General features: G+C 38.8%; 1 protein-coding gene across 8 annotated transcripts in view; it reads right to left on the reverse strand.

The window, feature by feature from the left end:
* Positions 1-15,404, reverse strand: part of SMYD3 (SET and MYND domain containing 3) — a 349,734-nt gene that overhangs the window by 104,022 nt on the left and 230,308 nt on the right. The gene's annotated exons all lie outside the window — the stretch shown is intronic.

Consider the following 15,404-nt stretch of genomic DNA (forward strand, 5'->3'; position numbering starts at 1 on the left):
ACAGATTTGAATTAATCCATAGCCGAGCCTGCTCATTTCCTTGATTTGAATGAATAAAAATGTTTATCCCAATTAACACTGAGCAAATGATTTGCTCTAAATAATTTAGCTGGCATAGTCAACTTTCCATTTCTGTTTGTGGGACATATGCAAGCAGGTTTAAGAATTCCTGAAGCTTGTTCAAGAGCATTGTGTTGTTGTTTTTTAAAAATAATTCCAAGCAATTCAAACCTATTTGATATGAGAAAGTGCAGTTTCACAAATGACAGCTGGAGCCCCCAATCTGAGTTTTCAACTCATTAAAATTCTTGTGCATAGACTTGTGTCAAATAAAACAGCATTCTCATTCTTTTAATTAAACAAAATTTTTTTTAAAAAATCAACTCTTATGCCTTAACGAAGTTCTGGGCTCTCTCAAGTTTTTCCTATTCTTACCTATACATAGGGAAAACAAAAAAAAAAATTTCCTTCCAGTAGCACCTTAAAGACCAACTAAGTTAGTTCTTGGTATGAGCTTTCGTGTGCATGCACACTTCTTCAGATACACTGAAACAGAAGTTGCCAGATCCTTCTATATAGTGAGAAGGTGGGGAGGGGTATTACTCAGAAGGGTGGTGGGAATGGGTGATTGGCAGATAGCTGTGATGAGCCTGTTGACGACTCTTAACGACTGCAATAGGTCTTACAGGAAAAAGCAAGGGGTGAGAAGGTGAAAAATGGCTTTGTCATGTATAATGAGATAAGCATCCAATGTCTTTGTTCAGACCAGGTCTCTCCATGGTTTTAAGTTTGGTAATGAGTTGCAATTCAGCAGCTTCTCTTTCCAGTCTATTTCTGAAATTCCTTTGTAGTAATACAGCTACTTTGAGATCTTGTCAACAGGCTCATCACAGCTATCTGCCAATCACCCATTCCCACCACCCTTCTGAGTAATACCCCTCCCCACCTTCTCACTATATAGAAGGATCTGGCAACTTCTGTTTCAGTGTATCTGAAGAAGTGTGCATGCACACGAAAGCTCATACCAAGAACTAACTTAGTTGGTCTTTAAGGTGCTGCTGGAAGGAAAAATTTTTTTTTGTTTTGACTATGGCAGACCAACACGGCTACCTATCTGTAACTATACATAGGGAATTAACATTCATGACATGGGGAATAAACACCCACAGAGCACTTCTTTTATTTACTTATTTAAAATAGTAGTTGCTCTTTTACTGAAGATCTTGGAACAGCTTACAACAATAAGAAGCAACAAAATGGTTCACAGAAACTATAGTTAGTGCTAAATGTCACAGCAGAGCAGAATCAAATAACAATATTTTTTTAAATAAAAAATAACAACAACCCAGTCTGGTTAGATAAAAATAAAATCCATCTAGTAATGACATGGAAGCAGTAATAAAACCAGAGACAATTCTCTGGACAGAGAATTCCAGACCACAACTTGAAAGCATAGCTGTCAACGTTTCCCTTTTATAAAGGGAAATTCCCTTATTCCAAATAGGATTCCTCGCAAGAAACGGGAAAAGTTGACAGCTACGACTTGAAAGGCCCTACTCTAGGAACTTACCTGTTTTATTTCACTTGGACCTCTGAAAACCCACAGCTGGGCCTCAGAGGAACATCTATAAACCAAGGCAGGTTCATGCAAGAGGGGGCCTCCCTTTAAGCACCCAGGTCCCAAGTGCTTCATTACTTTAAAAGCTCAAAAACAGTGTTAGGAGATTGCATTGCTTTTTGAGAACTGATGATGTATGTTTCATACTTCCAGCCCCAATTAATAAGCATGCTGCGGCATTTTGAGTTAACTTTCATTTCCAAACAGCCCTCAAAGATATCTCCAACGTCTAAATGATTGCACCAACAAAATATTTCAGAGGAGAAAAATCTCATATATGGATATGTCAAAAGTTTTTTTCTAATTATTATTTTAAAATTGTTTTTGTAAAAAATAATAACAAAGATTTGATAAATAAATAAATTATTGTACCAACCAACAATTTACAAAATGCATGGAATATTTCTTGGGTGTGGGTTATATCGGGATTGTTTACTATAAATATTTTCAGAAACTGAAAAATAAAGTTTAAAAAGATATTCCCCCACCATGACATAGTACAATAAGCTAATATGCTGTTACAAATGTGAGGATAACATCCAAGGACGAGTTGCAGTTTTCAGACCAGCCTAAGACATTAAAAGGTGTGCCAAGCCACAGAGATCACTTAGACCTTTAAATATATGGTCAGATAATCTAACAGATAAGGAAGTTGATTTTTTTAGGTACAATCTTGAACACCATTGCCCCAGTCCAACAAGCCACAAATCCACAGCACCCAGATTGCACTTTCTGGCTTCACCTTTTCATGCACCCAGAGTAATTTCTGAAAGAGTCAACACAACTTGTTTGTACATATATATGCACTGAGTCCTTGGAGCATACAGTTTGCACACGTGTAGCCTTTTTTAGGAGTGTGTAAGGGGAAGGGTGAGAGACCGGAGGCATAACCCTACTACAATTCTACACGCATTCTGTGAACACAAGTAAAAAATATGCACAGTCCCTATTTGTGTGCTTAAGTCAGGCTTCTCATCATTTCCTTAGTTGAATCAATTCTTAAATGGGTTGATTACAAAACTCTGTTATGGCAACATCAATTATTACATGTGTGACGCATAAATCAAAGCAGAACTTAAAGACTGCTATCCTGACAGTATAGATTAAAATTGAACATTTCAGCATTTTGGGGCCTGTCATTCATTTACATTCGGAACACTTTCAAGGGGAGGGGGACATCCTGGACAGCATCCTTGCTTTCAGATGTATTCACAAACATCTAGATGCAAAACATCTGTCATTATGAAAGCATTTTCAAGACAAATGCTCAAAGCAGCTGAATCAAATACTTTTGGTTTTGAAACAAAACAAAAAGCTGCAATTAAAAAAAGAGCCAATCAGCACAAAGAATATATGTCAAAATGATATTTTTCAGATAATATTGAAACCATGTGTCATTTCTGGCTCTTCAAAAAGTGTTATTTGTGACTGAATTGAGAAAAAGTGCCCCCCCCCAACTTGGAAAATAATCACATTAAATCCTTAATGCACACAGGAAGAATTTGCTCCTTGTTTCTTTATGAATAAGCAATATGCAATCCATTTCATCGGCAGATGAATCTTCCACTGAAATTACTTATCTTCTTGCAACATTCGGTAAATGTTATGATTCATTCTGGTGATGTTCTTCCCACACTGACCTGAACGCAGCTATTTAACGCTGCTTTGTTAACATACAGTAAAGTTCAGGGATGGATCAAGTCCAAACAAAAGTATTGTCAAAATGGAGATCCTTACAAAAGCTTTTGTGAGAAACTGTTTTTTAGAAGGCACCATTAAAAGACAATGTAGAACACATAAAAGGACCATATAAGACAATGGGGATGATAATATGTGTAAATCACTATGGTACAGCTGGCACATACTCTCTAACATCCCGCAGAGGAAAATGGGACATACGTCTTTTGGAGCCATGCTCTTGTGGGAGTCAGGTGACTCAAGCATAAGCATAGCTCCCCAAAACGTGTGCCTTTGGACGTCACACTCTCAAGGGAGCCAAAATAGGACATCCCCGGATCCAATCAGACGCTGGGGTGGCTTCTGTAACTTTGGGATGTCCCGTTTAAATTGTGACAGTTGACAGGTATGAAGTTACCAGTCTGTGGAATGTCGTGGAACATAACAGCTCATACTAGTTGCGGTTTCAGCCTATACTAGAATCTGTTTCTTTGACAAACTGACTCTCTCGCCACAGGGAACAGTTAAGATTAGTACAAATCAGTTTCTCTTTTTTTCTGATAAGACCTAAGGATAAAAATTAATTGCCTGTCCGTGATGGCACTTGATTAGTGTGAAGGCTTTTGCCAAAAGGCTGGCATTTGTCTAAGTCAGTGAAAGAATATTAGAAGTTTAGAAGAATATACTGTAACCTTTCAAGAAATGTACTTGACTTGATCAAAGAAGCACTGCAGACTACAAAGCACAGAAGCTCTTGGCTTGTTACCCCAAAAGGCCTTTAAAAACGTATTGCTTTCTTGCTTGACATGGTCCCGTCCCCGTCCCCCTTCGTGTAAGACTTTCTCTGCAGGTGTATTAATAAAATGAAACACCTGTGAATCCCTCAGCTCTTTCCAAATGATGTCTCTGTTTTTAAACTCTTACTCCAGGCTTCAGATTCGCACAGATTATTCATACGTGTTATTAGAAATTAGTAATTTGACACTATTTCTTTTGTTATTTATATTTTATATTTAACTGTTTTTATTTTAATGTCACAATACAACAATAAAATAGAAAAAGCAACACAGCATTAATATAAAATGTTATTGCTTGATAGTTGCTTTTTTTTGCTTTCATGCTGCATTTGTTAGATTGTTTTAATATTGTTTTTGATTTTATTGTTTTGGGAGAGGCTTTGAAAATTCTTAGAAATTATAAAAGGCAAGATCATTTCAAATAAATGTTGGCCTCTCACTAAATCAGAAAGGCATATATATAATTAGTTATGGTATAATTTCTCCACTACTATACTTTTAAAAAATGCCCAAGTGCTGTGTGCTACAAATTTTAAAATACTATACAAGAAAAACAGCTTAATTGCACATCTGCATCTGCTGAGGTACGCGTTGACAAATCTGTTAAAATAGCTGTTGAATGGCCACAGAGCTTTTAAGGAGAATTCAATAAATGGTGTGGTTTCATTAAGTGGCCATTGACTTGAGTGAGATTATAGAAGTCTAAGTGGACACTGCTTCACTCTTCATGTCTGTTGGCCCACATAAATTACTAAACACTGAAGCCTAATTCATTCCATTCAAAATGCAAAGCTATATAAATAAAGTAGTTCTGTCACCACAGAACAGAAAATGGTGCTAATTTTCCAATTCAAAGACTATTCGACAGATCACTGCACTATGTCCATCTCTCCCCAAGTGTTGAAAAATGGCTTTCTCCGCAAACTCCACACATGGCAGTAAATATGCCCCAATATAGGCTTAAAGTCTATTCTCTTAGGACAGGAACTAAATACCTCAGCAGACTTAAAGCAAGTTTAACACCATGCTTTTCACATATCTGTATATTCATAAATGTAATTTACTCCATTTGTATTAACAGACACACAGATTATATATTTGCAGTATCGCTGACATGATGCTATATTTCAAAGCATTTTATAAACATTTCCATATATATATATCTGTCACCATCCTTTGACTAGATACAACTACCAAAGTCCTTTGTGAGTTAGTGCATTTCTAACACTGAGCTCCCTTCCTAATCAGATGTTGCTTCCAATTAGAAAATGGAAGAACCTTGTTTACTGTACATAGTTGCAGATAGGTTAACAACAGTCTGTCTGAGTGACAGACTAATTTCTATGATGGCTTCTACTTATTATTACTGTAAATGAAGTATTCATCAAAGAAAGATTGTTTCAACTTAATTATACCTACATTTGTAAGAAGGAAAAATAAGCAGCTTATTATCTGAATCACAATGATATGGCAAAGGTTGCCTGTACAGACACATGGATAAACTTTTGAAGATAAAGTCAACAAATTCTTGTTTGGTCCTCATTATCCGCTCTGCTGGGAAATGGTTGAAATGACTAACCAAACCAAGGTTTCCCAAACTTGGGTCTCCAGCTGTTTCTGGATTAATAATAATAATAATAATAATAATAACAATGTATTTATACCCTACCCATCTGGCTGGGTTTCCCCAGGCACTCTGGGTGGCTTCCAGCAGAATTTTAAAATACAATAATTCATCAAATATTAAAAGCTTACCAATTCAGGGCTGCCTTCAGATGTCTTCTAAAAGTCAGATAGTTGTTTATTTCTTTGACATCTGGTGGGAGGGCATTCCACAGGCGGGCGCCACTACCTAGAAGGCCCTCTGTCTGGTTCCCTGTAACTACAATTCCCATAATCCCTGACCACTGTCTACAGCCATACTACCCTGAACACACCCAATCTCGTCTGATCATAATCCCTGACCACTGGTCATGCTAGCTAGGGATGATGGGAGTTGTGGTCCTGGAGACCCAAATTTGGGAAACCCTGAACCAAACTAAAATAAATAAGGTTTATATCATTTCCTGATACTGCTACGTTATCTACTCAGAGAGTATTTTAGCCCCACAACCATCTTTTACCTTCATTTTCCAGTTCTGTTTCAGCTTATTCTGATATTTTAATACTATAATAATAATAATAATAATAATAATAATAATAATAATAAATTATTTATACCCCGCCCATCTGGCTGGGCCTCCCCAGCCACTCTGGGCGGCTTCCATAGAAACCAAAAATACACTAAAATATCACACGTTAAAAACTTCCCTGAACAGGGCTGCCTTAATATGTCTTCTGAATGTCAGGTAGTTGTTTATCGCTTTGACATCTGCTGGAAGGGCGTTCCACAGGGCGGGCGCCACTACCGAGAAGGCCCTCTGCCTGGTTCCCTGTAGCTTTGCTTCTCGCAATGAGGGAACCGCCAGAAGGCCCTCGGCGCTGGACCTCAGCGTCCGGGCAGAATGATGGGGGTGGAGACGCTCCTTCAGGTATACTGGACCGAGGCCGTTTATGGCTTTAAAGGTCAGCACCAACACTTTGAATTGTGCTCGGAAACGTACTGGGAGCCAATGTAGGTCTTTCAAGACCGGTGTTATATGGTCTCGGCGGCCGCCCCCAGTCACCAGTCTAGCTGCCGCATTCTGGATTAGTTGTAGTTTCCGAGTCACCTTCAAAGGTAGCCCCACGTAGAGTGCATTGCAGTAGTCCAAGCGGAAGATAACCAGAGCATGCACCACTCTGGCGAGACAGTCTGCAGGCAGATAGGGTCTCAGCCTACGTACCAGATGGAGCTGGTAAACAGCTGCCCTGGACACAGATTTGACCTGTGCCTCCATGGACAGCTGTGAGTCCAAAATGACTCTGGTGCTCTTGTAAGTTACATAAAAGGTAATTCAAAAATATGTCTGATGCATTATTAAACAGAATTCTCAATGCCAGCACTGCAACAAAAGTTTCATTAAAAAAAAAATCACAAGGGAGTTCAACATATTTTTGGCTAAAAATGATTTCAGCACAATTTTGTACAGGACTATCAAATAATCTAATTACTTCTGTTAAGTAAAAGATATATTCTATTACTTGCCCATTCATCACTTTGAACTTTACCCTAATAGACTGTCTACTGAAATGCCAGCTGCATTAGGGTGAACACTAGAAATGGGAGGGAATCAGATCTTAAATGTTTCTAGTACACCTTTTAAGTATAAAGAACAAAAAAGTACAGATCCCATCAGAATCCACATTACTTCCTTGTAAAATAAAGGAGCATAGTTCCCAAATGGCCAAAACCTGCTACCTGAATATGGCTAAGAGAACAGCTAATTTCATTTTGTTTTCCTTTATACTTTCTTCAGACAAAGGAACGTGAAAACGCCAGCTACGAATGTCAGGGGACTTTTAAAAAGAGACACTGATACGCTAATCGTTGTAGCAAGTGATAATCAGAAGCCAATTTCAGCCAGTCAGTATACTGCCATTTAGAATGGCATTTTGTGATGTTTCATTGTACGGCGTACTTTTTTAGTTTTGGTATATTATCCCCACTAGAATTACACAATCACTATTTCAATTTCTTTTCCTATCGTGACACTTCTGACATTCCACAGATACTGCATTCTACAAATGACTCCATCATTGTTCTTAACCTTTCCATCTCATATTCAGTCAATCCACTTCTTTTACTTCTTTCATACAATTCATACTCTTCACATCCCTTTCTCTAACAGGGTCTGGGGCTGCCATTTTTGCACCATGCCATGTGCACTACAAAATGCAGACCTGGAACTGCAGAATACACTGGCCCAACTGGATGTAACAAAATGCCCAACTCTGTAAATTTATGTTAGGGAAGCATCCAGTTATGTCCATCTGCTTGCATAATGGAAATTGGCTTGCACAATGAAACTAATTGTTTCTCTTCTCTTCCCCTCCCCACATCCAGTCCCCCACCCCCTGTGTGCTCCTCAGATCTGCTCTGGAGTGAACTATAACCTGGTTGCTTTAAAATCACTTCTTTTGGAATGCATGGTTATGGGTACATGGGGCTTATGGCTAGAGAGTACTGGCAGATATCCTTGGCGAATTCTGTAGACTGGACTACGTAAACCTTACAATTAAAACACCAATACAAGCTCAAACATTTCATTTCTTCCCACCCCCAACTCTCTCTTCTATCACAGAAAGTAAAGTAGTAAACGCCAAGTAAATCTTTCACATAAAGATCTTATGGGCCCAATATGGGAGCCAACACAGCCATAATTGTATCTTTCTTAAGCTGGGAGACTTTAAGCAGCAAATCCTACTTAAGGGTGTCTGGTTTTTTAAACGCCATACCTTTCTATGGCTGGATGGTTCTGTTTTGCTGCCAAGCCTTTTATTTTTCTCATGTAGGAATGTTTTGATCTTCTCCCTTGAGCAGATTTCTCAGCCTTGACAACCTGGCTTCCCATCTTCAAGAATAATGAAACAGCTTCTTTCTGGTTTTTTTTTTAATAATGCAATTTTATCATCGATACTATGTTTCCCACTATAAAGATTTCGAACCTACTGCCTTCACTTTGGATTTCATAAAAGAATATGGTTAACAAGCAAAACCATATAGCTATAGCAACTCATATCATTATGAAGGCTGACCTGCAAACCTCTTTCGGGTGGGTGTTGGGGAAAAGTTGACATCCCAATCAGTATCAATTTGTAAAAATAATAATAATGAGAAAGTGCGACTCAAGGCCAGATTTCATAGCTTCCCACGTTGTCATCTCCTTGTCCTCCCCATTTTTTCTCATAATACACTGATGCTGGAATAGACTTTGGTATAGATACATACTATCTGATTCAGATTCTAAATATGCACAAAGAGTTTAATCCTATGTCTTAGGAATGCCAGTGAATCTTATACCTGCCCCTTATAACTATTTGTGTTGAAATTTTTGTCCACTGAAATTTGTTCTTTGCAAGAAAGAAAAATATACCAAAACTAAAAAAGACAAACCCATCTGCTATTTCCAGTAAAAAAAAAAAATTAAAAATGCGAAACAATCTTGAATAGCCAAGCTAGGAATGTGCATTACTAAATAATAATTATTAGTTGAACCCAATGCCATTTGCAAAAATAACAATCCTTGCAACTATATCCCAGGGCTGTCATATTTCTCCAAGCCATGAATGCTGATAAAAGATAGGTGTGTTTTACAAGCCCTCTGGAATGGCACCGGGGATATGCAATTTTTAACCTCATTCTGAAAGTGATTCTAGAGCATTGGGCAATCACAGCAGGATTCACCTGCTGATGAATTCGCTTCCCAAGATGAGAGGGAAGTGAAGTGAAGCTTGATGTGATGACCACAGTTAGCTTGAAGGTTTGAACAAAGAGAGGCAGTTCAAAGTATGGTGGCCTAGGTCGTGAAGGGCCTTAAATGTAGGCACTAGGACCTTGAATTTGGGAGAGCCTTGAAGGCAGAGTTGTCACTGTGTAGCAGGCTCCAGCACGATTCTTTGCTGATAAAATTGTCCAGATCCAATCCTTCTTGGACACTAGGAGAATACCAGCTGCTGGGTTGCAACCATGTCTTCATGTCCTGATCAGCCACTGGGGGAAACAGGATGTAAACCAGATGGACCAAATGGTCTGATCCAACAGGGTCTTCATATGCTCTAGTGGACCAATGTTCTTGTTCCATGCTTTGTTTAAATTGGTTCTTTACTTAGATTGTTTATAGGATGGGAGCCACACCTTGAAGTTTTCTATGGAACTGAAAAGGTGAGATAGAAGTTCCCTAATAAGTAAGGTTCAAATATATAGATTTAATAGCCTCAGATGGTCGCCCCCCCCCCCCAAAAAAAAAATCTATGCAAGGAAGAAGATTCTAATTCATTTATTTAATAAATATGCTTTCACTCTTCCCTGTACTGAAGACATTCACTTGCAAAATGAATCTTCCTTTGGAGACTTCACATCCAGATGGGTAATGTTCGCTTAAGCTGATAAGGTAGTGTTAATGAGTTGCTTTTTTTGATGGAAGAGTTGCAGTTCAAAGCCTAATGCTGCCTCAGGTGCAGAGTATGAAACTGACAATATGAATTCATGAATGCCTCCATGTTATTTGCATAATGCCAAGGATGTGCCCCTTGGGAAATAGGAGACATGGGTCTTTAAAATAAGAATACATCAGTTTCTGTCGCCTTTAAAGAGCATTCAGGCACACACGGCAAATGCAGCTCACCGTCATAATGTGGTCCATTGTGGGGAATGCAAAAACTGCAGGTATGCTTCTTAGTAGGACTGTAGAGTCAGGCAGGCTATTGTGTCTAAGTGCAAAGCACCTGCATCAGGACCAAAAACTCAGGTGTGGCCACCACCAACAGAGAGCTCTTCCCACAACCCACATTAACAATGGTGCAAATTTAAATTGATTTTTTGAATGCCAAAAACAGCCACAACCAGCAAACAATTGTTAATGTGCATCCAAGATTGTTTTTGTGTGGAGATTTAGTACCAGGCATGTGACTTTAAGTGCAATGATAAAACACAGCAAAAGAGCAAATTTGATTTACCTATGGTTGTATCCAGACCCCTTTTGTACGGTGTTTTCCAGGGTGCAGGAGTGCATGCGTGCATCAGTAACACACAAAAAGGACCCTGATAAATTGTCCATATGGCAACTGAATTTCTTTCTCTTATTCCCAGGGCTCCATGAACTCTTGATTTTCAGTTTAGCCACCTAAAGGTTGTTTCATTTCCCTATTTTGAAATCATTTCCACATAGGAAAAAGATGTTGAGTAGCCACATACACCATCATGTATAAAGTTGCATATACCTTTAGTGGAAGTGAACTGTGGGTATATCAGGGGACAGAAAAGGCCACATTAGAACAAAATCAGCTTCATGGATCTTCTTTTATTTGCCATGGGTATGAATCATTATGCATGCTAGAAGTCTGAGGGGAAAGCCTCTGTGCTCCATTCATCAGCAAATATGCAGATCAGCTTCTGTTCTTACACAAATATTGATTTATTTCCATTCTGGAAACTTAATAGCTTAAAGGCATGCAGGAAAACCAATTTGGTAACATTCCTGTTGGTTTTCTATTAAGCAGTGACAGACCACGGCATACAATGAAGCCCCCACATACCACAGGTAAGCTCACAGGCAGAGATGCAGTCAGATTAGGCGCAAATGTGGCCATAACAATTAGAGTTTTCACTATGCCTTCTAAATACATGTTTCTTTTGAATAGATGGGTCTCGAAACAAGAGAACAATAGCACTAGAAGAGCTGCTTTGTGCTCGGAATCCTGCAGGAATCAAGACTATTTTTCATATAATACATAAATAACAATCCCTGTTCCTGCAGAACTACACGCTGTGCCTTTCCACAATACAACAGCCATGCTATCGATTTTGCATTCAGCATCTACAACAGACTTTTCTACAGATTAGCTGTGTATGCTGCTGCATTTCAGGCTCAGTGTGCTGCAATGTGTGCACTGATTAATATAATAGTCCAGAGAGCTTTTTTTATATGCCTGCAGAGGCTTGAATGCACACAGCACAGCTTTCCAAAGTTATTCCTGAACAGCAGCCTCTTTCCACCACCATTTAAAATTCAGGGGAATTTTAAGCGCTTGTTGCACTCCACTTCGGGGAGGTCTGTGTACTCTCAACTGGAGCCCATTCTAGATTAGCAAAACACATCATTTCCTTTCTTTTTTAAAGAATAATTAGAACATTTTCACCCCAACCTGCACCTGAAAAGGCTCCAAGAATGCCTGATATACAATCCATTAAAACAAGACAAGTTTTATTTTAAAGCTGAGAGATATTTTAATTTCACAACACTCAAATATACTGCTTGATTGCAATGAAACCTCAATAGGGTTTACAAAAAATGACATCAACATAAGTGATGATTACATTTAAGGCGACAACCCTATGCTCACTTACCTTACATTTTTCTTGCCTTTGATAGAATGCCAACAGAGCAATCCGAAGGAAGTGGAGGAACCAAAGGCAGAGAAACGTTCTTTTCCTAATACCCTGCTTGGTTCATGCTGGCAGGTTAAAAAGTGGGGGGATGCACTTCCTTCCCGTGTTCCAAGTCCCCTTCTGCTGCAGAAACACTTTCATTCCCTTTGGTTCCAATGGGAGAGGAATAAATCACACCAGCTCCAAGGCAGGCGTGGTTTGTGCCCTGCTCTGGGGGCATGCCTGGGGAGCAGGAGGACTGTGGATCTGCCTCTCCCGGGATGTCCCCAGAATGCTTGCTCTTTGCCTGCTCTGATGTCACAGCTTTGAAGTCAGAGAGGAACTAGCTGAGGACCTTTTACAGAGGAGGCATCCAATGTCAGATCTTCCTCTCCAAATGTGGGGGCTCTCTCTTGCACCCTTAGAGAGAAAGTTGGATCATATGGCCCCTGGGATGCTGCCCTCCCAAGGTCCATAAAATTGCATCCTAAAGGTTTTTAAGCAGTTTTCTCAGCATTCCTACTTAGGAGTGGATTTGGTATTGTATTCATGGCCAAATTTGATGCAACAATGGCACTCCTTAAATCCCCAGCTGGCTCATTCAATAAAAGTAATATTTCATTCTCATTTGTCTCCCAGAATACATTTTGAGATGAACTTTATAAAAATCATAAATGTTTGAAATGTGATGATCCACAAGCTACTTTGCTGCAAATGTTTTGGAAATGTCCTGCTATTGAATCTTCTTGGAAAGGGTTCACTTTCAGAATAAAGTTAGTCTGTTCATTAAGTCTAGAACATTCATTCAACAACCTCATTCTGGGATACATTAATGGAATTTAGAAGCTTCCAAAATATGCCAGAGCTTTACCGGTATTATTTTGTGGTTTTCCAAATATTGTTCTTTGCTTGTAATTTAAAATTGGATTGGAGGCCTTTTTGACTTGTTTGTTAAAACACCAATTATGAAATTATAGGAGAGAGAAATGTGCACTATTTTCCTTATAAGAAATAATAAATGTACCCACTGCTCTGATTCGTTACATCAGGAATGTATTTAGGAGTACTTACATATTGGAATTTAATCCCTTAAATTGCTATACACGGCATAGCATAGTAATTTAAACAGTGGTTTCTTTTTTCAACAGTTGAGATAATTGTTAGAGATCTAAGAGTACTCTTAACAACACTCCACTTTCTTATGTGACAGATACTGTATTTACTGGAGAGTAACTGGAGCTTGTCACTTAGGAAAATATCATGCATAATGCGCCATGTATTATGCATGCCTGTGCAGCTCAGCATAGCCAAATATATCCAAACAATTAATAAAGCAAACTATGAATACAGAATCAAAATGCTAAATCTGAGGGCACAAAACTGAATTTTGACAAGTAAAAAATTGCTCATTTACCAGGAAAAAATATTCATTATAAAGTAATCAGAGTGCAGTCACTCAGCCAACCTACAGTCTTTTTAAAAATTAAGTATTGCGACTATAAATTGATTAGAGTTTTTAATAGAAATAAATCCGCATGAAATTAGCCAGCCTTCGCGATAGCCGTAGCATTAACCTTTCAAGGCAAGCAAACAAACTGCCAACTTACTTGAACGACTAATTGAAATGGGATCATTATTAATTATGTTTTACCACATACTGTATTCTTTGAGAAATTGTCCCAACTTCATTGGAAAGTGATAGGCTACACTATGACAAAACTACTGCAATGCGCTCTACGTGGGGCTACCTCTGAAGGTGACTGGGAAACTCCAACTAATCCAGAATGTGGCAGCTAGACTGGTGACTGGGAGCAGCCGCTGAGACCACATAATAACGGTCCTGAAAAACCTACATTGGCTCCCAGTACATTTCTGAGCACAATTCAAAGTGTTGGTGCTGACCTTTCAAGCCCTAAACAGACTCGGCCCAGTATACCTGAAGGAGCGTCTCCACCCCCATAGTTCAACCCGGACACAGAGGTCCACCTCTGAGGGCCTTCTGGTGGTACCCTTGCTGTGAGAAGCCAAGTTACAGGGAACCAGGCTGAAGGCCTTCTCAGTAGTGGCATCTGCCCTGTGGAACGCCCTCCCATCAGATGTCAAGGAAATAAACAACTATCTGACTTTTAGAAGACATCTGAAGGCAGCCCTGAATTGGGAATTTTTTAATGTTTGAAGTTTTATTCTGTTTTTAGTGCTCTGCTGGGAGCCGCCAGAGTGGCTGGGGAAACCTAGCCAGATGGGCAGGGTATAAATAATAAAATTATTGTTATTATTATTATTATTATTATTATTATTATTATTATTACTTTTTAAAAAACTATTTAAATGTGTAATGTAGCTTTCCCCAACCTGGTGTCCTCCAGATGTTTTGGACTACAACTCCTGATCATCCCTAACCATTGGTCATGCTGGCCGGAGCTCATTGGAGTTACAGTCCAGGTTAGGGAAGGCTGGCATAAAGATGCAGAATCTCAAATAATCACAAGAGTTTTCCATTTCTTGACAGGATTTGTTTTTCAGCCTCTTTCCACTTTTGCAAAGCAGAAACACTTAAGTTTACCGGCACAATCTGTATGAAAAATCTGCAAAACTGGTTATTTTCATTTACCTGTGCTCTGGAAGCCTCCTGTTGAACTGAAAGCTGTGTGGGAGAAATTAAAAGTGTAGGATGTGTGTTCAAGTAAGGGGGGCATGAGGGAGTGGAAAGTTCAGCAAAGCTCGTGACTTTGTACATGTAACCTCTTTTATTATTATTATTATTATTATTATTATTATTATTATTATTATTATTTCCCCAGCCACTCTGGGCAGCTTCCAACAGACTATTAAAATACAAGGTATTTATATAACATTTTTCAGCGTAATTCTAAGTATATTCACTCAAAAGTAGGCCCTAATGAGTGCGATGGGACATAGGAGCATTCTCTCGTCAGTGAAGTTATAACTGCAGCCACTGTGTGTTCAAAGAATTTCAGATACATAGGGTGGTAGTCAACTAAGCTTTAAACACAATAGACCTTATGAAATGAAAAAGCATGGCAAAGTTAGGTCCATTAATGTAAATGGATCTACTCTGAGTAACCCAAGCCCTGAAAGATAGGCTAGGATTATTCTCTCCATATTCCCCTTTATCCCCAGATAACTGAGTTCGTAAAAACTCAATCATTTAATGTGGCAGCAGTATTTTAATTTCTGTATGCTTTAAAACATGGTGGTGAATCTTTCTTGATTTTATTGTTTTATCTTTTTGTAAACCTCTTTGCAGTCCCCCCCCCCAATTAAGCAGCTTATAGATTTTATG

The sequence above is a fragment of the Podarcis filfolensis genome (genome assembly GCF_964270895.1).
Source record: "Podarcis filfolensis genome assembly, chromosome: 3".
NCBI classification, from domain to species: Eukaryota; Metazoa; Chordata; class Lepidosauria; order Squamata; family Lacertidae; genus Podarcis; species Podarcis filfolensis.